We start from the raw sequence: 23,785 nt of genomic DNA on the forward strand, positions 1-23,785 counted from the left end.
GCACAGCAAAAATCTTTCCTTTTATACTGTACATCTGTCTCGTTCTAGCTCCCCTGCGTTGCACGTCTCCAGGTCAGCGTTTCAGTCCACTACCCATGTGTGTGAAGCCCCTCAAGCCACTTTCCAGCCTGCCCTTTTTCTCTACTTGCTCCCCTTTTCTTTGCCCTACAGTGCGTCTCTTCAGCCGCTCGAGCCAGCCCTACGTTCATGTCTACGTACTGCGTCTCCAGACATGGTTTGAAACCACGATCCGCGTGCATGAAGACCCTTTTGAGCTGCTCTGCACCTTTTGGATGTTGCCGTGCCAGTGGGATATTTCCAAGAATACCCATGTGTTTTAACATTTTTCCCATAATGCCCTGCAACATAAATAAGATATGAGAAGAGTAAAATTTTGGGATATTAATTTTTGGTGTGGACTAGCTGCATTACAACTTTTTTCAAGTGCAAAATACCAGAATTTAACATTGAGTCAAGTACTAAAAATTACTGCATAATTAAGTGCTTAATTCATTTTTTGGTTAAACAATTCATTCACTTTAGCAACTTAATCATGTAGTTTTTGACACTTTATCACTTAGTCTCCACACTTGGTTCCCAAAGGAAGTTAGAAAAAATTTGCTTAATCTTAGCAAAAGCTCCTTTAGGCAAATTCATCACAGAAAACAAATGAATGGGTATACTATTAAGAATATGCTTAATAAGAGTAATTTCTCCTCCAAATGAAAGTAACTTACTCTTCCAACCCACCAATTGTCTTTGCACTTTCGCCAACAAAGGGTCGAACATGCTCAAAGTCTTCCTCCCTACGTGTAGCGGCATCCCCAAATACACACAAGGCCAAACACCTTCTAAAAACTCTGAACTTCGCTTCAGTTGCACCTTCCAATCAAAGGGAAATTTTGAGGGGAAAAAAATAGAAGACTTATTCGGCTCACAAGCAGCCCTGATAAGTTTTCATATTTACAAATCACACCCATCAAATTTCGAATAGACGCCTTCCCACCATTTGCAAAAACTAACAGATCATTCGCATATAAAAAATGAGAAACCCGAACACCCCTATTTGAATTAAAATACTTCACTCTCCCCAACTTAAACTCATGATGAGGCATATGAGAAAGCAATTCTTCCGACAGGATAAACAAATACGGCGAGAGAGGATCTCCTTGATGAAGACCACGAGAAGGCTTAAAAAAACCCTTGTAACTCCCATTCAACATAATTGAAAAACCAGAGAGGAAATGGAATTAAAAATCAACGTTCGCCACTTCTCTGAAAATCCCAGCCGGCGTAGAACTTCCAACAAAAAATACTCCAATTCACACGTTCATAGGCTTTAGCCATATCAATTTTTATCATGACATTACCCCCTCTAGTCTTCCGATTCATGCCACGGACAAGTTCTTGAGCAAGAGACATATTGTGAAAAATATTTCGACCACGAATAAACGCAGCTTGCTTCGGCGAAACAATTCCCCCAATAATCGGTGCCAATCTAAAAACCATGATTTTAGCCATGATTTTATAGACTACCGAACACAAGCTAATAGGTCGAAAATGACCAAAATCTTCTGGCGCATCAACCTTCAAAATCAAAATAATGTTAGTAGCCCCAAAGAAAGTAGATAACAGAATACCTTAAAAAAGCCCCTCACCATATCAAGAAGATCTTGCTTCACAACATCCCAAGCAAGGATGAAAAAACTTGCCAAAAACCCATTTGGTTTGAGACTACTATCTTGCGGAATAGACCACAAAGCGGATTTAACTTCTTCTAAAGATGGCGGCGCACATAACATATCATTCTCACTATTGGTAACGGCTGGAGTCAGTAAACAGAAACTCTCTTCATCCACTTCAACTGGGGATGCCGATAATAAGTTTTGGGAAAATTGAGCTGCCGCTTCATGCACCTCTTCCGCTGATTCTAACAAAATCCCATTACTAAGTTCCATGCGTTGAATCACCTCATTCTTTTTTTTAATACACAAGGAAGCATGAAAAAATGCTGAGTCCGAGTCTCCCTCTGTTAACCACTTGATGCATGATTTTTGACACCCCAAAATCTCCTCATGATGAAGCCATTGCAGACACCGCTGCTTACACAGTAACAGTTCTCTTTCCCAATCCTAAAAATCAGCACTTAGTACGTCTTCTAGCTCCATCATTCTGGATTCAATGCTTTTAATCTCCAGCTCAACTTACCCAAATGATTCAATATTCCACTTCCTCAAAGCCTTCTTTAAACATTTCAGCTTATGACTCACCCTCACCACAGCACAACCCTCAACCTCTTGACTCCAACACTCCCTAACCAATAGTAAAAAACCTTCATGAGTCCTCCAAACACACTAAAAACAAAAATATTTAACTTCATTCCTCCTCTCCTTCTCCAAATGAATTAGCATAGGACAATGATCCGAAAAAGTTCGAGGAAGATACTCCATATAAGCATCCTCAAAGACATTAAGAAACGACGAGTTCACCAAGACCCTATTTAGCCTAGCCCAAATCCTCCTCCCCTCGAGTCTTCCATTACACCAAGAAAATTTTTGACCAACAAAAGGAAGTTCAATAAAACCACAACCTTGAATACAAGAATTAAACTCCTCTTTTGCCCAAGAAGCTCTCAACAAACCTCCCACCTTTTCCTCATCACAACGCACAATATTAAAATCCCCACCAACAAAACACGGCCAAACACCCGCATCTAGAGCACACATATAATCCCACAACTCCCTTCTCTTCCTCTAAAAACAGCTTGCATACACAATGGATACCAAGACCCGCACACTACCACTAACAAACCAGCCAAACAAAGATTGATTCGACATGGAACTCAACTCAAATTCCAAACCAACTTCCCAAAACAACCAAACTTTATCCCCTACTTTAGTGTTATTCAAAAAATTCAGCAGGTTCATCCTCCTAGCCCATCGCCGACATTTATTAGGAAAAAAAAGGTTCTAAAAGCATCACCACCAACGGCCGATTTTTATTCAAAATGCGTTGAAGCCTACTCTTCGACGAAAGAATTTTCCTAATATTCCATATAAGTATCTGCATAAAAAAAAATTAAATAACTTTTTTGGACCTAGTCCTCCTTTCCAAGACAACCAATGTTTCTTTCTTTTTCACCCCCTTAATTTCTTCGAAGGAACATTCAACTCCAAACCCGAATCAAAACACTTATTCGCAAACTCTGTCAATTCCCCATCCGGTTCTCCCTCAAACATAGAACACCACATTAGAGGATGACAAGAGGATGATGACAAGAGAATGATGGCAAGAAGGATGATTAATAGCACTTCTATTTAGGGGTGTAACCAATCCAAGTCGATCCGATTTTGGATATATTTTAGAACCGAATTGGTATATACCAATTTTGAGATTTTAAGAACCGATATCACACTGGTTACACCCCTAAACCAGTACTTTCGGTTTTACTTATTCAGGTCTAATTCGGTCCGGTTTTTTCGATATATATTATAGTATATAATAATATAGTGATAATATATTGTAGTATATTATAATATATATTATAATTGTATTATAGACTACAGTGATATATTATAACCGGTTTACTGGTTCACCAGTTTTTGTTTCACCCCTACTTCTTTTATATTTATGGAGATGACACGTAGGGGGATATTTTATTACTTGAAGAAGATTTTGGTCAAAAGCTCTAGGAGATCCAAATCTCTAGGATACAACAATTATGAATGGCCATTTCACGCATGCATTATGTAATAACATTGAACAACATTTATTTCAACTAGATCAAGTACTGTACAAGGGAAAGAAACAAGTGAGTTTCCACCTTTAGGTAAGATATTGATGGTAATACATCCTACAGTTTGCCAATGGTCTTGTGGCCAGATAAACTTGCTCCCTTGTTTCATACCCCATTAACCCTCCTTAAAAGAATATCCTAAATTCTATTTTAAGCATAATTAGAAAAGTCAAACCCCAATATTACACAAATTAAAACAATAGAATTGAAAAGGGAAAATCACCCACTAAAGGAAACAGAACTGCCTCAGGAGATAATGTTTAGCAATAAGCAGCATGAGAGTTAATTATATATATATCATTAACTCTCATGCTTCTATATATATATATATATATATATACACATATATAATCACATGCAACGGCTACCTATGTAGCTATGGCAACTAACACACCTAGAACGGATCCTTTCCATTTTACTTGTATTGAATCCCAAATCACAACCCATAATTTTCTCTCCCTTGTAACGTTACACAACTATGTAAATACCAACTAGTCTGTAACCCAATAGTATATATACGTATAATATACTCTCATCAAGCTCTCACGGTGAGTGAGACTTTTCACAAACACCCAATGTGCATTTGTTTTTAATATATCTTTTTTATGAGAGTTGATGATTCTGTCATACTTAGTCACTAGACTAAAATATTTGCTAGAGATGGCAAAGCAGGATGGCTGGAAGCAGAAAGCTCATGCCTTTAGGATAATTTAGGACCAGTATTTTTCGAAGGGCCAACACTCTCCACCTTAACATCATAAAGTTTCTTCCCATTCTGCTTGTCACAAGAAAACAGCAAAGGTTGAAGTACTTTCTCAAAAAATCAAAGCTTCAGGTTCCAAACAATAATTCTTCCGATTCACGAACAATCTTCCTAAAATACATTTGTAAATGACCCCTTTATTCCTAGCTTTATGCTATTGAGCATTGACGGATGTATAATCTGAAACCCCCTACACAGGAAGTATATAATTTTCCCACCCACAATCATAAAGCATCAATCTTCTAAAATAATAATAAAAACATTTAAAAGAAAAACCAGAATGAATAATTGAAGTGGAGAGATGGCCGACCTCTCACTGTTTTGATTGTAATGTAAAAACTGTCGGCATGAGGGGGACATTGAGGTCGAAGGGGCCTCTGCAGCTCAGGAAGGTGACGTCGCTTGAAGGGGATGAAGGGACTTCCATAAACATGGGAAGAGGACAACTGTAATAATCCTATTAATTATGTGTTGTAAAATGGCTGTAGTGGATGCAAGTTTGTATACATTTGTAATGGAAAAATGAATGCAGATGGACTGTTTGTGAAATGCTTGAGATAGTTGAATGGGAAAGGAAAGTGATATACGGTTCGTCGAGGGCCCTTAACCTCCAAAAGCTTCAATTCAGAATTCTTGATAATTGTTTAGATGCCTTTTTCTTGTGCATAGTCTAATAATAATACCCACGTAGGAGTAACTACCCAAATCAATAATAACATATGGACACCTGTCTTGACTCTAACGAAATAAAGAATAAAATTGCAATACAACGTTCTAGAACAACTAAAAGAAACAAACAAGTAAAACGGTGCATCTTGATAACAGCTGAAACGGTGCACTTTGAAAATACTGAAACGGTGTGTGTGGCTTGGACGAAATAGTGCGTCTTCACTTCGTTGTTGCTGTGCATTTTGGGAACAGCTTGTTTAACTTCAAACTGACTTCCAACACTTAACTCTTGAAACTTCACTTTGTCTTCGATGCCAGTAACCCTAGCTCCTCTATATTCCTTCTCCCTACTCCATGGGTTCATAATAATCATCTCCCGTTAAAGGACCTTGCCTACAAGGTGCGAGTAGAGGTCCCTTCATCTTTGAAAGTGGCTCCCAATTGTTGTTCTCCAAAGAAGCTCCAACCCATTTGATCAAGACTTCTATAATGGCACGGTCTCCTTGTCATCTCAAACATTTATCGATGATGCTCTCAGGCTCCGGTTGTATGTCCCCCTCTATATTGATCAGAGGAAGTGTGGGAAAAGGGTAGATCTGGTTTCCTAGTTTGCATTTCAAACAAGAAATGTGAAACGCTAGATGAATGCGTGAAGTCATTGCAAATCGAGCTTGCAAGCTACCTTCCAAACCCTTTGGAGCACATGAAATGGGCCATTAAACCTTGGTGATAACTCGAGGTTGTGGCATGTGGCGATGGAGCTCTGGTAGTAGGGCTGCAAGCGGAGGTAAACTCAATGCCCTTCTTCAAACACACATTCACATCTTTTTTTGTCTGCATAAAACTTCATGCATTGCTGAGATTGCTATAAATTGTGTCTGAGTAAAGTTTTGATCTGGTCCCTTTGTGGTTAAATGTTGATCTACTGCATCATTGATTGTTGTACCCGAAACACAGGAACTGAGTCTTGGTGGACAGTAACCATATAAGGCCTCAGATGGGGAAATTTTGGTTGAACTGTGGTATGATGAGTTATACCACCATTCGGCCAATGGTAACCACTGTACATAGCCCTTAGATTTAGCTTCAACATAACAATGTAAGTAGCCTTCAAGGGTGTTGTTTAGGGCCTCAATCTGACCATCAGTTTGTGGATGGTAGGCTAAGATGTAGTGTAAGACAGATCTCTGCAAATCAAATAAAGTCTATTATTTATTTGGCATATATCACATTCCCGGACCTGTTGCTTGATGTCTTTCCTCATTCTTTGCCAATAGAAATCTATTTTCGCTCTCTGATATGTTTTCAAATAACCAGAGTGGCCTGCATGGGGATCTAAGTGAATAAAACTAAGGACCTTAGCCTTGAACAAGGACTGAGGGTCAATGACCAACCTACCTTTTTGGAAGAGCAACCCTTGCCTTAAAGCAAAACCTTTAGGCCCCTATTGACCAGTCGTAAGTTGTTGTACAATCTCCTTCAACTCGGGTGAAGTTGCATATGTAGCCTTGAGTTCTTCTATCCACATTGGGGTGGGAAATGTGATAAGGCCCAGAAATACCCCATGAATCAAATCTGGTTCATGCCTCCGATAAAGGGTGTCAGCCACTTTATTTTTCCTTCTTGTTTATACTAGATGGTAAAATCATAGAGAATTAATTTTGTGATCCATTTTTACTGGTTAACTGTGCCCACTTTTTTCTCCAATAGATACTTGAGTGATTGTTGGTCAATTTTAACAATGAAGGTCTGGCCCATTAAATAGGGTCTCCACTTATGGACTGCTGTGACTAGAGCTAGGAGTTCTTTTTCATAAGTAGAAAGGGCTAGAGCTTTACCCTTCAATGCCTTGCTTAAATAAGCAATAGGATGGCCCTTTTGCATTAATACTGCCCCCACCCCACATCAATTTGCATCACACTCAATCACAAATTTCTGTGAAAAGTTAGGCAACTTTAAAACTAGTGTGGTAGAGAGTGTTGCCTTAAGCTTCAAAAAGGCCTAGTTAGCATTATCATCCCATGTAAAAGAGTTCTTTCTCAAAAGAGCTATGAGTGGTGCTGCAATAAGGCCATAAACCTGAATAAACTTCCGATAGTACCTAGTCAAGCCTAAGAAGCCCCTCAAACCTTTAGTATTAACTAGAGTTGGCCATTCAACCATTGTTGTTACCTTCTTTGGGTCAGCTTTAACACCCAATCCCGAGACAATGTGACCTAAATAATCAACGTCAGCCACCCCAAATTGACACTTGGACAGTTTAGCAAACAAACAGTGTGAAGATAAGGTTTGTAAGTTTAAGATGCCCAATGTGTTGTTCCATGGCGGTGCTATATGAGGGAAGTCGGTGACCTTCATCATCATCTACATTTGGTGCAAGAACATCCACCGAAATGTTGTTGTCATTCAGCATAGGAACGTCAAACGAAGAACCTCGCGAGGCTTCGAAGCAAGTGAATATCTCACCGTAGTCTAGAGCCAGGGATGATAAACTTTTAGCCCCAAAGTGTGAGGTCAGAGCAGAGAAAGCGTCGTCGTACAAAGTTTTTGAGCCAACTCTGTGGGCATTGGAGAGTTTTTTGGAGAGAGTAGAAGAGGAGGCTTGGTAGTAAAGGTTTTGCACACTTTCTCCCTCTTCCTCTTCTCTGTGTTCTTTCACTGCAGAAATTTCGCTGCAGAATTAGACACGAAGAAAGAATGCCAAGAAAAATGTGAAAGAAAGTGAGGGGAAACAGATCGAACACCCATCTTTAGACCAAAGTTTTTCCCCTATTTTCTTTCTTCTTGGTAATTGATTTCAGGCACCCATCTGGTTTCTTTTTCTCTGGTTTTCCCGTATCACTTCTTGCGTGTGGGTAGCCGCATGACTGCTCAGCGGGATCCGCTCCCCCTTCTAGCGTCGGACCCTCCTCAGGTGATGGCGAGACATCGTCTGTTCACTAATATTGTGGTGGAGTTCCTGGAGTCTCCAAAACCGCTTCCTGAAGTCGATATCTTTATGCGTCGCCCAAACTTTAAAGATGGCAAAATGTTCTTTAACTTCACAAAGGAGGAGATCGATCGGTCTGCCTCTCTTTTTTGATTCACTGTTGTTCTGAAGTTCTCGCGGAAAAGACCCTCTCTTGATCTAATCCAAAAGTTCATCAAATAGAGATGGAGCTTGAAGATGCAATCTGTGGTGGGCGGGATGAGAAAATCTACCAATGTGATGGTTTGATTGACAAATGAAGAGGATTTTTGCACAGCTATGGCAAGGGAATTCTTCGACATTGAAGGTATGCCTTATCGAATTTTTCATTGGTCTTCTAATTTTGATGAAAATATTGAACCTGTGAATGCCCCGGTGTGGATATTTTTATCAGGATTACCCCCAAATTTCTATCACATAACTATGTTGAAAATTCTTACTGGTGGTTATGAAAGATTTTTTAGGATAGATAAGGCCACTGTGTGTTTCACGTCCGAAAGGTGCGAGATGTTCTATTGAGATGGATGTCTCACAACATTTGCGGAATGGTTTTTGGATTGGGACCCCGGGTGAACCTGGAAGCCTATATCAAGAGGTCATCTTTGAGACCTTGCCTACATTTTGTCATAAATGTCATATTCAATGGCACAATGATAAAAATTGTTTACTGCAAAGGAAAGAAATCAAGGAGGAGAGAAAATAGTGAAACCTCAAAAAAATCAAAGATGGTGTGGCGTCAAATTGAGAAACCTGAAGTGGATCAGGAAGAGATCCGAAAGAAAAGAAGAGAACAGATTCTTAATAAGATTAAGGAGAGGAAGAATGTTTGTGAGGAAGATGTCGGGGTTCTTTATGTCTCGAAAGAAGGGATTTTGAGGAATATAGAGGAGGATAATAGGCAGAGTCCTTTGGTATTATCTAAAGTGCATGTAGTTGTGAAACATGTTAAGGAGTTAGAAGAAAATGTTACTCCTCATGAAACTTGAATTTGGCTATTAATCAGCATTCTCCACGTAGTTCTTTAAAAATGGTGGATGAAATTTTAGAATATGAATTGGGATGTGTTGCGCAACATGTTATTGATGAAATAGACCAAGAAAATGAAGAGGAATTAAGTATAAGTAAGAGGCAAAATGTTGTTGTTGTGTCCGATTCTGAAGGCCTATTGGAGGCTGAAAACATTGCCGGAAATGACTATGCTTCTGATCCGGAGATGGGAATCACAATTAGGGAAATTTTGGAATCCATAAAAAGGAAGCCTGGGGTGATTCATGGAGTCACCACTCACTCCAAAAAACACCTTTAATTATATTTAATATCATTACATAGAATATTAGGGGTGTGCGTACTTCTCGAAATTGTTTCTCCTATTGTTGCTATTATGGAGCCTTTCCTAGATGACAATAATCTGAAATTTTGGGCACGAAGATTGAAGTTCCAAGATTTTGTTTCGAATTCAGATGAGGGTGGTAAAATTTGGCTATTTTGTGAGGATATACATTTTTCAGCAGGTTTGTTTACGAATCAACTTTTACGGGTTGGTTCTCGCTTGGTGATGACAGAATATTTGTTACATTTGTTTATGCTAGTTGTTTTAGGCGAATGTGGCTGGACTTGTGGGATGATAGTAGCAGTTTTGATTGTGAAGGGAGGCCTTGGTTTTTGGCAGGGGATTTTAACATTATTCGAGATGATAATGAAAAGGTGGGGGATGTTCATCGGGCTGCTAGGGTGAAACAGGATTTTAATAATCTCATTCATGAATGTCGTTTGCTAGAGATTCCTTTTGAGGGATCTAAATTTTCCTTGTGCAATGGTCAAAATGGACGTCGTCATATTTGGGCTAGACTGGATAGAGTTCTTGTTAATCCATCATTTCTGAGTAGATTCCAGCATGTTAAAATGAAGTATCTTCCTCGCACTTCCTCTGATCATAGTCCTAGGTGCACTGAGTTGCTGCAGTATATTAATTTTTCAAGCCCAAGCCAGTTTTGGTTTCAAAGAATGTGGACATCACATGATGATTTCCATCCTCTAGTAAAGAGAGTGTGGGATTCACATATGAATTGTAATGCTTTGAAACAGGTGGCCAAGAATTTATATAAGCTTAAGTCTGCTCTTAAATTGTGGAAAGTCTCAACTTTTGGGCATGTGGAAAAGGAGTTACAATTGGTGGAGGATCAATTGGTTAGCTTGGAGAGTGAGGTTGCTAGAAATTATTCTGAGAGGGCTGAAAATCAAATGTTACAACTTAAGGTGAAACATCAGTTATGGTTAGATAGAGAGGAGATCTTATGGAAAGAGAAATCGTGCATTCAATGGTTGAAGGAGGGTGATGCAAATACTCAGTTCTTTCATGTGAGTGTCTTGAATAGAAGAAATATTCTTTCTTCTTTAACCTTGCAGGATGGGTCTTCTTTAAAGACACCTAAGGAGATTCATAATGGTGCTATTAATATTTATCAAAAGCTTTTGGCTTCTGAACCAGTTGTTAGGGATGAGGATGTGTTTTCTCTCATTCCTAAGCTGGTTTCGGAGGAGGATAATGAGGCTCTCCTTCAATCTCCTTCTATGAAAGAAGTTAAAGAGGCATTAGATTCTATTCCGGATGGTTTTTCGGCGGCATTTTTTAAAGTGGCCTGGGATATTGTTCAAGTGGATGTATGGCAGGCGGCTATTGCATTCTTTAATGGCTATCCTTTACCCATTTTCAATGGTGCTACAAATTTAGTCCTTATTCCAAAAGTGGATAAGCCAGATAGTTTCACTAAATTCAGGCCTATTAGCTTATGTTGTGTGGTTTATAAGATTTTCTCAAAGGTTATGGTGAATCGTATGGCTCCTATTTTTAGTAAGCTAATCTCATCGGCTCAATCAGTTTTTGTTAGCAATCGTAATATTTTTTATAATATCTCCATTGCACAAGAATTGGTCACTGGTTTGGATAAAAAGGTTCATGGTGGGAATGTGATTTGTAAAATTGATATGGAGAAGGCGTATGATTGGGTGAATTGGTGGTTTCTTCTTTGTGTTTTGAAGGGATTTGGCGTCTCCCTTAGCTAGTGTGACCTTATTCTTCAGTGTATCTCCTCTCCTACCTTTTCGATTATGTTGAATGGAATTTCTAAGGGTTTCTTCAAAGCTTCCCATGGTATAAGACGAGGTGATCCTCTTTCACCTTATCTTTTTATTTTATCGGAAGATGTCCTTTCTAGATTATTGGATTCTCAATTTTGTATGGGCATCATTAAGCCTTACAATATTTCAAGATCATGTTTGAGAATTTCACACCTTCTCTATGCAAATGATTTACTGATTTTCATGAGAGGTGACTAGGTGACAAATGGTCCATGAGGGGTCTTTTGAATACTTTGAAAACTTATAAATTAGTTTGGGGCAAAAGATCATTGCAGAAAAATCAAGTTTGTTTTGCTCCAAAAAAATAAATTATGCCAGAAAACACCAGATGTTGGAAGCTTTGGGCTTTAGTAAGGGTAAATTTCCTTGTACTTACCTTGGGGTGTTGTTACATACTGCTAGACTTACAGCTTTTATGTTGAAACCGTTTGTTGAGAAAATCAGAACAAAGGTTGCAGGTTGGAAGAGAATCTTTTTTCCTCCGGTGGTAGATTGGTGCTTTTGAAACATATCCTGATCAATAGTGTGCCGATTCATGTTCTGTCTGTGCTTAAAATTCCTCTATTGGTGTTTACAGAGATTCAACGTATTTTATCAGAATTTTTGTGGGGTTCCAAAGAGGGGAGAAGAAAAAAGCATCGGTTTCGTGGAGGAAAGTTTGCTGACCAATTCAAGAGGGTGGTTTGGGGGTGAGATATCTTAAGGAAGTACAAGATTCTCTTTTATTCAAGTTTGCCAGGAAATTGACTGTGAGTGATTCCCTTTGGGCTAATTTCTTTAGGAGCCGATATTTGAGAAATATGTCTCCTTTAGAAGCTACTCAACTTCCTCGTGGATCTAGCTTCTGAAAAGTGTAATTCATAGAGTCCCTTTACTCTTTAATCATGAGCTTTGTAAGTTTCGGGAGGGCAAGGTCAATTTCTGGTTTGAACCTTGGCTTCCATCTACTGTCCTAGCTGGTCAGGTTCAAATGATTAAGTCCCCTTTGCTACAGATTTGTGATTTATTATCTCTAGTTGGCTGGGATATTCCTCGTCTTTCTACTTTGGTTGGAGCCGATTTATGCAATGAAATCTTACAATCTAATATTCGGCTAAAGAAAAGTTCAGATATTTTCATATGGATTCCTTCATCAAATGGTAAATTTTCGACTAAGGGGGCATAGAATATTTTCAGACCTCATTCGGATCCTCCCCATTAGGTAAAATAGAACTAGTTTAGAGGTATTCAAAGTAAAATATCTTTTATTACTTGAAAATTCTGGAATCATGTGCTTCCTGTTGATGCAAATGTTAAAAATCTTGGTATTTATTTACCATCCCCCTGCCATTGTTATGTGGATAAAGGTGCTATTGAAACGGAAGAACATTTGTTTGGGAATGGTTTTCTAGCTGAAAAAAATCTAGGAATTCTTCTCCAAGAGGTTAGAGGTGAGATATAGGAGAGGTCAAACTAATTTTGATCGAATTTTTCTTTGTTGGTCGAAAGACAAATGCTCTTCTCAGCTGGGGATAGTGAGTGGTCTTATTCCAACTATGATTATTTGGGGACTTTGGTTTTTTCCGTTATAATATTCATATGGAAGAGGGTAAATTCACTTGGGAGCATATTGTGTCGGCTATTCTATTGCGGATTCAAAATGTGTTTGTGGTGTCTATGAAGTTCATCTCTTGTTTTACTCGGGACCAAGAGATATTGCGGAGCATTAGATGTCCTAGCATTGTGTCGCAGGTTACTATAGCTAAAGTTTTTGCTTGGCAACCTCCTTATTGTGGTTATTGGAAATTAAATATAGATGAATGTTCGCTTGGTAACCTCGGCTTATCTGGCGCTGATGGTGTGGTTCGTGATCATAGAGGAGATTTATTTACAGGTTTTTCTCGCCACTACCAAACTCAGACCAATATTGTAGCTGAATTTTGGGCTTTGAGAAATGGTCTTAAACTTTGTAAAGATCTGAGATTCTTGAATATAATAATTGAGACAGATTCTATGATGGTGCTTTCATGGATTCATCGTGGTGAATGTTCCCACTAGTACTGATGGGATTTTTGGGAAAAGATGATTGAGCTTATTCGGTCTCTTAATTATTGCATTCGTCATGTCTTTTGTGAACGTAATTTTTTTTTTTTTTTGCTAAAGAAGAAGCCCGTAATTCTTGTATGGATCTTCATGCTCATAGTGTTATTCCTAAAAGACTTAAAGGTTTGTTGCGCCTTGATAAATGCTCTTTACTTTTTTTGAGATTGAAGTTTGCTTAGTGCAGGTTGCAGGGGTCTAGTGCTGTGATATTTCACTTCCACATTTCTTTTATTATTCTTTATTGAAGCTATTTGGCAAGACCAATTTAGATTATGAAGTTTTCTGTGCAGGTTTTATGCAAGTTATTTAGTACACTATTCGATTTTATGTATATTTAGTTGGTTCAAATTGATTCATTAACATTTGAGTTCTATTTGTTTATATTGAATAACTGTATAGGGTTTGAGTTAGTCTATATCTTGTTTTGATGCCTAGGTTTGGATTCTATGATTATATGTAACCCCTAGGCATCTGCTTGTAACCACGGTATTCCTCCGCTATAAGTGAGGGCTAGCAATAAAATTGGAGTACCATCCTCTTCTTAAAAAAAATAAAAATGGCGGTGCTATACACCAAGATGTCATCAAAAAATATTAAGACAAATCTTCGTAAATATGACCCAAAAATGGTGTTCATTAGCCCTTGAATGTGGAGGGCGCATTGGTAAACCCAAAGGGCATTACAAAGAACTCATAGTCCCTCATGAGTTCAGAATGCCATTTTGGGAATATCCTCGAGTACTACCTGTATTTGATGATAGCCAGATCTGAGATCTAGCTTTGAGAACACAGCTACCCCATGTAGTTCATCTAAGAGTTCATCAATCACCGAAATAGAAACTTGTCCTTAGCAGTTTCCTGGTTTAGTGCCCGATAATCGACACATAAGAGCCAACTTCCATCAGCCTTTTGGACCAATAAAACAGGGGATGAAAAAGGACTAGAGCTTTGCCTAATGACACCTGTCTTAAGTAATTCAGCCACTATTTTTTCAATATTTGACTTCTGGTAGTATGGATATTGATAAGGCCGTGTAGAAATGGGACTTGTTCCTTCCTTGAGGACAATGTGATGGTCATGAGACCTCACAGGTGGCAACCCAGTGGGCTCATCAAAAACATGTTTAAAGGATGATAAGACCTTCCTAATCACGAGATTTTGCACCTCATTAGTCACTAGTGCTGGTTGGGCATGTAATTGCAGGATTAACCCTTTACCCTTGCAACAAGAGTTGAGAAATAGCTTGTGGCAGTTAGTAAATGAAGTGTCTAGTAATTGAAGGCCCTTAAATGTAACTGTTTGTCCCTCACACTGAAACTGCATATGTAGGGCAGAAAGATTTCAATTTATTGACCCAAGGGATTCCAGCCATTGAATCCCTAATACCCCATCACACCCAGCCAAGGGTAATACAAAATAAAAGGGTTTGAAACAAGCCCCTTGGATCCTAGTAACCACCTTATTACAGGCTCCCAAAGTTTCTATCATCTCACCATTTGCCACTTGCACTTTTAATTGTACCTCACTATTAACTTCTGGTGCAGATGGGTCCAGGAAGATATGAGTATTTCCTGTATCCACTAAAATAAGCATAGATGCAACACCAATATGTCCATGTAGTCTCATAGTTTTGGGGCAAGGAGTACCTGTTAAACCATTAACGGTAATGGTTCGGCCTTCAGGCATTGTTGTGTCACTCAATTATGTGGGGTCATAGAACACCTCTTCACTCTTGTCATCACAAATCTAGTCAGCAGCTTGTAAGAAATAGATATTTGGGGATTTATAAACATTACCCAGGTGCCATTTTTCATCGCAGTGAAAACATAACCTTCACTTTCATTTATCTTCCATTTGGCTAGAAAACACCCTCCTCATAGGAGTGATGGACTTTGGGGTTTGAGATGTACTAGTGTTAGGAGCTGACCACTAACTTCCAGTAGTGTTTTGATAGGTATTTCGGTCTCCCCATGGTTTAACAATTTTTTTGGTGCATACTCTTCTTGTATTTTGGCGAGGCCAAATGCTGCAACGAGGTTCACGAGATTGAGCATCTGAAGAGGAAGATGAATTTCATCTTTAAGTCTGCTAAGGAAGCAACTCAACTTATGGTGTCTGAGAGGCCCTTGAGACATTTGAGAGAGACTCAAACTGAGCTTTGTACACAACCACAATGGAGGTCTGTTTCAACCTAGTGAGGGACTACATTGGATCATCATATGTTGTGAAACCAAAGCATAGTTGGAGTGCTTCAGTGAAGGTCTGCCAATTTGTGAACTACCCAATATTGATAGCATCTTGGTACCACGTGAGGGCCTCTCCCTCCATGTGGTATGAAGCCACTAATAGCTTCAGTGCACCAAATGTTTGATAAAAGGTAAAGTAGTGGTTCACCTTAAAAACCCATGCAGCTGGGTCATCCCCACTAATATGAGGGAAGTCAAGCTCGATCCCTCTGGGTCCTTGCCTATGCTGCTCCCCTGCAAGACCTGCATCTTGGTTTGGTTCCTGCTGCTGGTGTTGTTCATGGTTGGGATGTTGAGTCTGGTTTGCTAAAATAGTTATTAGCATATCAGACATTTGCTCCCTTATCTCGTAATGGCTTCATCATGCTGTAGTAACATGTCTTTGTTGCTGTTTGGTGTGGATATTCTCAGACATTATGAATGTTAGGCTCTAGATACCACTTATAATAATCTTGTTAATTTTGTGTTGTAAAATGGTTGTAGCGGATGCAAGTTTGTAAAGATTTGTAATGGAAAAATGAATGCAGATGAATTGTTTGTGAAATGGTCGAGATAGTTGAATGGAAAAGGAATGTGATATAAGGTTCTTTGAGGGCCCCTTAACCTCCAAAAGCTTCAATTCATAATTCTTGATAATTGTTCAGATGCCTTTTTCTTGTGCATAGTCTGATCCTAATACCCACACAAGAGTAACTACCCAAGCAATAACATATGGACACTTGTCCTGAATCTAACGGAATCAAGCAGAAAATTGCAATACAAGGTTCTAGAACAAGTAAAAGAAATAAACAAGTAAAACGGTGCATCCTGATAACAGCTGAAATGGTGCACTTTGGAAATACTGAAACGGTGTGTGTGGTTTGGACAAAACAATGCGTCTTCATTCGCTGCTGCTATGATTTTTGGGAACGGCTTGTTTAACTTCAAACTAACTTCCAACACTTAACTCTCAAAACTACACTTTGTCTTCAATGCCCGTAACCCTAGCTCCTCTGTATTCCTTTTCCCTACTCCATGGGTTCATAACAACAACGCATGACGGGGATGAAGGGACCCTACAGCTTAGGAATCATATGATGGATGGAGGCACCAAGGGGAAGGAGGAGGATAGGGCTCAGGAGGAAGGGGATGAAGGTGCTCAACAACTCAGATGTTCTCTAAGGTTATGTTTGAATAGTGAGTTGAGATGAGTTGAGATGAAAGTTGAAAGTTGAATAAAATATTGTTAGAATATTATTTTTTAATATTATTATCGTTTTGGAATTTGAAAAAGTTGAATTGTTTATTGTATTTTATGTGAAAATTTGTGAAATTTGTAATGATGAGATAAAATAAGATGAGATGGGTTGAGAGTATTTCTCAATCCAAACTGAGTTAAAGCTACTTCTTGAATGAAACAAAGCATTTCATACGAGTTGTCATTTCCCACTTAAATGAAACAATGCGCTTCATCATCTACGTGGAGTGAGCCACATAGGGTGTGCATGAAGAGTCCCCTATTCAGGGACTGCAAACATGATTACTCTATAATTTTAGCACACCACCGCACAATTAAAGTAATGCCTACGTGACTTTAAAAAACAAAAATTAAAAATAGGGATGAAGAGGACTTGAGTTCATATCCTCTATCTCACATTTTGTAACACTCCCCACTGTAAAGAAAATCACAAGAAAAAAGATTGTTCTATTCGAGGGGAGTGCCTCTAGAGGAAGGAAAGGTAAAGAGTGAAATTAGGGCTTCTATTACTTTTCCAGATGATTCTTACAAAATATTCCAGTAGTGCATATATTGTTGGTGACCTTTTTTTTCCCTCTCATGGCCATGGTATGAAATACACCCAAACAAAGTAAATAACAGAAGTCTAAAGCTGCAGCTCTAATGCCAAAACAAGGGCTCAGTAAGCTACTAGCTGACTCATTAACGTGAAACAACTAAATAAACATAAATTAAGGTAGATGGCCCATCTAGAGCTTGTCCTTCAAGTGAAATTAAACAAACTAGTTGACTTTGAACTAAAGTGTAACCCAAGCTTATGTCTCTCCCAGATGCCCCTTCTTGAACCATCCTTTGTTGCGTCTATCTTCCACAAACCCTAAGCTTCAGCATGTGACATGGCCCCTTCAAAACACCTTGCCTGCAAGGTGAGGAAAAGCTTCATTCAGTCGAGAATAAGCTTCCCAGGTGGCATCCCTTTAAAAAAAAAAAAAAAAAAAAAAAAAAAAAATTCATAGGTGGCATGTTTCTTTGCTTGTCCTTGCGACTTGACCAGCAACTCCACTTTTGCTATATTACTAGCCTTAACCATTAGGTGACCCACGACTGCTTCAGATTCAAGGCTGAGGACTCCTTGATCTTTGGTTGGTGGAAGTATTGGAACTATCGCATACTTAGCTCCAATCTTCGTTTTGAGTTGGGAAATGTGAAATTTTGGATGGATTGATAATGTTGCCAGCAGATCCAAGCGGTAAGCCACATTCCCAACCCTTTGTATAGTACATGAAAAGACTCAAAAAACGTAGGGGCCAGTTTGAGGTCACACCGGTGTGCAACAAACATTTGTCGTTATGGTTGGAGCTTCAGAGATACTCATTCTCCTATCTTGAACTCTTGTTATTTCCTCTTTAAGTTTACATGTTGTTTCATTATATTTTGAGCTTTGTGCAAATTTTCTCCAAGTAGTTGAGATATTTGAACTCGGGAGCGAGATTAGCTTCCACTGCCTCCATACGCACAACGCTTGGTATGTAGTCCATGAGCCTTGGTGGTGGGTATCCATACAGTGCCTCAAATTGTGTGAGTTTGGTAGATAGGTGTGGAGTTGTAACACCATCTGCTAGTGGTAGCCATAGAGCCCAGTCCTTATGTTAGTCCTGGGTGAAGCATCTTATGTAGTTTTCTAGGATTTTGTTCACAACCTCTGTTTGACCATCGATTTTGGGGTAGTAGACTATGCTTAGGGACATCTACACTTCCAGAAGAGTAAATAACTGCCACAAAAAATGGCTTGTAAATGTGCTATACCTGTCTAAAATAATGGATAGGCATAACCTGTGCAACTTGAAGATGTTCTTAAGGAAGTGCTCTGCTACATCTTTGGCAGTGTATGAATGCTTAAGGGCTATGAAGTGGTTGGGAGTCTGTCCACTACCACTGAAATACTGTTAAACCCTCGAGAACCTGGAAGCCCCTCATAAAGTTCAAGGTTATGTGGGTTCATGGTTGAGAAGGTATGGGAACAGTTGTAGTAACTCATTGGGCATTGCATTGTCTGCCTTCACCCTTTGACATAGATCACAGCTCTTAATAAATTCCTTCACATCCCTTTCTAAACATGACCAAAAAAAATCTCTCCTTACCATTTGTATGGACTTGTCATAACCTATGTGTCCTCCCCTCCCCCCCAAGGGCAACTGTGTGTAAGCTCTAAAAGAGATCAACATTAGAGTTTCTTCTTCCTTAGTCTCTCTTCTTCAAAGGGCATCCACTACCCTATTTTTAGGCCCTTTTCTACTCCACAATAAAGTTATATCCCAATAGCTTAGGTATCCATTTTTTTTGCATTAGGCTCCCATTTTCTAGTCCAATAAGTGTTTCAAACTCTGTTGGTCGTTTTTTACCACAAAAGTCTGTCCCAAAAGGTAGGGTCTCCATCAAAGTATAGTTGAAACCAGAGTGAAGGGTTTCTTCTTCTCGTAAGTCGACATCATCAAGGACCTCCCCTTGAGATTTTGGTTGTAGAAAGCTATGGGTCTGCCCTGTTGCATAAGCACTGTAACACCCCGTATTTTAGTGTATTTTTATTGAAGGATTATTTTTAATAATTCAAAAATTTATTCTCTTGTTTTAAATTTATCGGATATTTTTAGATGGTTTATTCTATGATCTTTAAATTGTGAAAATTAATTTGAGATGTTTTCTTAATATTTATTATTGTGATGCATTTAAATTGTTCTTCTTTTAAATTAATTGATTGTTAGATTTAAATATTTTATTTTCATTTTATCATTACGTTTAAATTATTTTAATTGAGATGCTGTTTTGAAATCATTTTCGTTGGATCATTTTTGTGACCCAAGATGTGGGGATTGGACCCCATTTCTTTCCCTCCATTTTTCTTTTTCCCTTTTCTTTTGTTTTTCTCTTTCTTTTCTCCCCTCTCTCCCCGCCCGTTTCTCTCTTCTCCCATCCCAGCCGCCGCGCGCCGCCATGTGCCGCATCGCCCCTGCCGTTCGCTCCCCCACCGGCCGGCGACCATCCCCTGTAAATCTCAGCCCCTCTCTCGCTGTCGTTAGCCTCCACGAACCACCCAAAGCTGCGGCCTTCCCTTCATTCTGGCGCCGCCGTCGCACCACCTTCGGCCACCATTTCTTCACCATTTCATCCTCGACCTCTTAGCAACCCAATGGACCCAACCCCAGCTCCGATCCGTCACCGGTGAAGTACATCCAACTCCATTTTCGCTTTGGGTATTTTTGCACTTCAACCACCCTCTACGCCGCCACCCACGGCAAACCACCACCACCACTAGCTTCACCGACATCCCTAAGCCCTACCCTATCAATTTCGGGTCTTGGTTTGTCCCCATTCAAAAATGGGTATTTGAGACCCACGGCCACAGTGCATTTTACACTGTTACGTTGCTGAGCTACCACTTCTTGCACCTCCGAGATCCTTCAAAAATCATATTATAGCGATGTAAGTATTTTTCCAAAGAACTATAGTGATTTAAATATATTTTTGCACTAACTCATATTATTGTGATCTAGTTGGTTACATGCCGGACTGAGTCCGAGGAGTTCGGGGGTCGGATGGATTGTGGATGAAATTGTGGGTTTGATTGGTATTGTGAAATGTTGGTTGTTGGTGTGGTGTTGTTCAAGTACATGGCATATTGCACGCATGATCATGTTTGTAAAGGAAACTGAGTTTTCGTGTATATGCATTCATGTTCATGTGTTTCATGAAAACTGAGTTTTCATGTGTTAAAGGATTTTGAGTGCGTGTGTATCACGACCCCAAGCCGAGATGCGGTATTATCTCAGTGGAGCTCATCTGGTCACTCGGGAGCGGAATATACTGAGTGACGTCCCCTGGGTTGTCGCTGGGCGACAACGGGATCGGACGAGATGGTCTCGTGCCGACTCCGCGACCCCTCTACTAGCGGGGGCTAGAGGATGCTTGGTCACGAACGCGCTGGGCGCAGAACTGGGCATCGCTCATTGCGTAGTGGGTGCTTGGCCACGAACGCGCTGGGCACGGAACTGAGCATCGCTACGAAGCCAGGACGTGCAGATGATCCCTAAGGGAGATCATAGTGTATTGGTTAATGGATTAATGGGCTGTTTTCTGAGAAAATAGCGTGTGTTGAATAAAATGATTTTATGTGATTCATTTTCTGGAAATATGATGTTTTATTGACTTGGGTCATTTTCTAGGAAAATAACGGATTATTTTTTTTAGGCCAAAATGGGATTTTAGCGTGTGTTGAAAAATATCTATTTTCAGGGAAAAAGATATTTTGGATTTGATGCATATTTCATCATATGCATGCATGTTGGTTGCATCAATATGTTTTTATCTCGTAGTTGTTTGGTTTATACTTACCAGCGGTACCGTTCTTTGGTAACACAAATTTTGATGCAGAGGAGGACGAGGGTGAGCCTGAGGATTCGGCTCCGCCCGAAGAGTGATCTGGGATCACTCGTTTGGTTTGGACTTGTAATATATTTATTTTGGATGACTATATAACTTTTTAAAGATGATTTGTTTTGAATATTTGTATTTAAAATTCTGGTACTTAGTAGACTTATTTATATTATCCGCTGCGTTGTTTACTGTACATTGTTGCATGGACACACACTTGGCACTTTCATTGGGATGCGTGACCTAGTTGTCATCATCATGATGTCACGATTCCTGTGTTTTTTGTACGTGAGAGTCGGGGCGTCACAAGCACTACTCCAACAACATTACCAGATGCATCACACTCAATAGTGAAGGTCATCGAAAAGCTTGGTAGTGCCAGGACTAGGGGCTGAACAACAACTTCTTTCAATAGCTGGAAAGCCACTTCGGCTTCTTCACTCCAATGGAAATTTCCCTTTTTGAGCATTCTGGTCACGGGTGCCGCAATCCCTTCATAGCCTCGAATAAACATGTGGTAGTATCCAGTTAAGCCCAAAAATCCTCTCAAGGCTTTTAGGGAACTTGTTAGTGGCCATTCCTTCATGGACTTAAGCTTCTCAGGATCTGCCCTGACCCTTTTTGCAGATATTAAGTTCATCCAAACCAACATTTGGACTGCTTGGCATATAGATTGTACTATCTCAGCGTTTCTAGGATCATTTGCAAGTATTTTTCATGCTCCAATGTTGTTTTACTATAAACCAGAAAATCATAAAAAAAAATACAAGAATAAAATTTTTCAAGTGAGGGCGAAATGCCTCATTCATTAGGCTTTGGGATGTGGAAAGTGTGTTTGTCAATCCAAAAGGCATAAGTAGGAACTTGTAGCACCATTCGTGAGTCCTAAATGTTGTTTTCACATCATTGGTTCCTGGTGGTAGCTAGACCTCAAATCCAACTTAGAAAATGTAGTAGCTTCTTTTTCATCTAAGAAATTTATCTTTAATTGTAACACTATTCAGACCCCTATAATCTACACAAAGTCTCCATGTCCCATCCACCTTTCTAACCAAAAACACAAGAGAAGAGTATGGGCTTTGGTTGGGCTGTATAACGCCTAAGGATAAGAGTCCTTGTAATATTCTCTCAATTTCATCCTTCTGGTAATAAGGATATCTATAAGGCCTTATAGATATGGGTTTAGTGTCAGGAATTAAATTGATTGCATGGTCATGTGTTCTTGGTGGGGGTAGCCATTTAGGTTTGGAGAAGACATCTTCAAATTGCCTTACTATGGACTATATGGCTAGGGTGTTTCACCTCCCTCTTTCTGTTTATTTTTCCAACCCTCCTCCAACATGTGCAAAATGATGCCTTCTTTTCCAACCCATTATACTTGTTAACTAACCCTTCCTCGATCATTTATGATGTAGCCAATCCGTTTAACTCAATTTTCTTTACCTCACAACATAATTTCATAGTGAGCTTTTCAAAATTCTACAAAATGGACCCCAAGTCTTGGAGCCATTGGATTCCTATCTCCATGTCACACCCAGCTAGGACTAAGACTTGCACATCCACAATAAACATAGTCTCTTGGATTGTAACTCGAACCCCAGTACACTTTCTCTCATTAGGGATTAATTCACCACTAGAAACCTTCACATTAACCTTCTCAGTGTAATCAATTTGCTTATTACTTACTGCTGGATCAAGAAAATTTTGTGTTGACCCTATGTCTATAAAGATGGTTACCCATTGTGCACCAATTTCTCCTTTTATTCTCATTGTTTTTTGGGTTGAGGGAGCCTATCAGTGCATGCAATGAAATCTCAGGGTCTTCTTGAGTGGCATTCAATTTTGCTATTACTAATTCTCCTTTATCCACCATTTCTTCCTCTTTGGCTTTCGATCCTTCTTTCTCTCAATACTTCCTTAAGTAGGTAAAGTTTTGGGCTTTGACACTTATGCCATGGGCCCCACTTAGCATCACAATAATAATATAGCCCTTATCCCTCATTTCCTTCATTTGGGCTTGGTTAATTTCTTGGATTGACAATGTGGTTTTTGGTAAGCTTTTGGATTTATCACCTAGATTCATATTAGGGATGTTTAGTATCCTAGGGTCTGGAGAGTATGAAATAGTGGTCCCAAATGTTTTTTTTTTTTTGGATATGTTCAAATCTTTTCCTTGGATTTTTGCTATGTTGTAAGATGTTGTTAGGTTGGGTGGGTTAAATATTCTTACATGTAGTTCGATTTCATCTCTTAAACCACTAAGAAAAAAAACTTTGCGTGTAAGTATCATAAAGTCCCTCAACCTATTAGACAAGGTTTCAAATCTAACCTTGTATTCCTCTTCAGTTCCACTTTGTCTTAGTCTAGTGAGAAATTCCATTGGGTCATCATGAGCACTAGGTCCAAATCTCACTAGCATAACTTTAATAAATGAGTCCCAGTCAGAAATTTGTCTAGATTCTTCCAAATCTTGAAACTAA

The 23,785-nt window shown here is 39.3% G+C and overlaps 1 long non-coding RNA gene across 1 annotated transcript in view; it reads right to left on the minus strand.

The window, feature by feature from the left end:
• LOC121236406 overlaps positions 1-23,785 on the minus strand; it is a 46,123-nt gene that overhangs the window by 22,130 nt on the left and 208 nt on the right. The gene's annotated exons all lie outside the window — the stretch shown is intronic.

Source organism: Juglans microcarpa x Juglans regia, chromosome 6S, assembly GCF_004785595.1.
Source record: "Juglans microcarpa x Juglans regia isolate MS1-56 chromosome 6S, Jm3101_v1.0, whole genome shotgun sequence".
Classification (NCBI taxonomy): domain Eukaryota; kingdom Viridiplantae; phylum Streptophyta; class Magnoliopsida; order Fagales; family Juglandaceae; genus Juglans; species Juglans microcarpa x Juglans regia.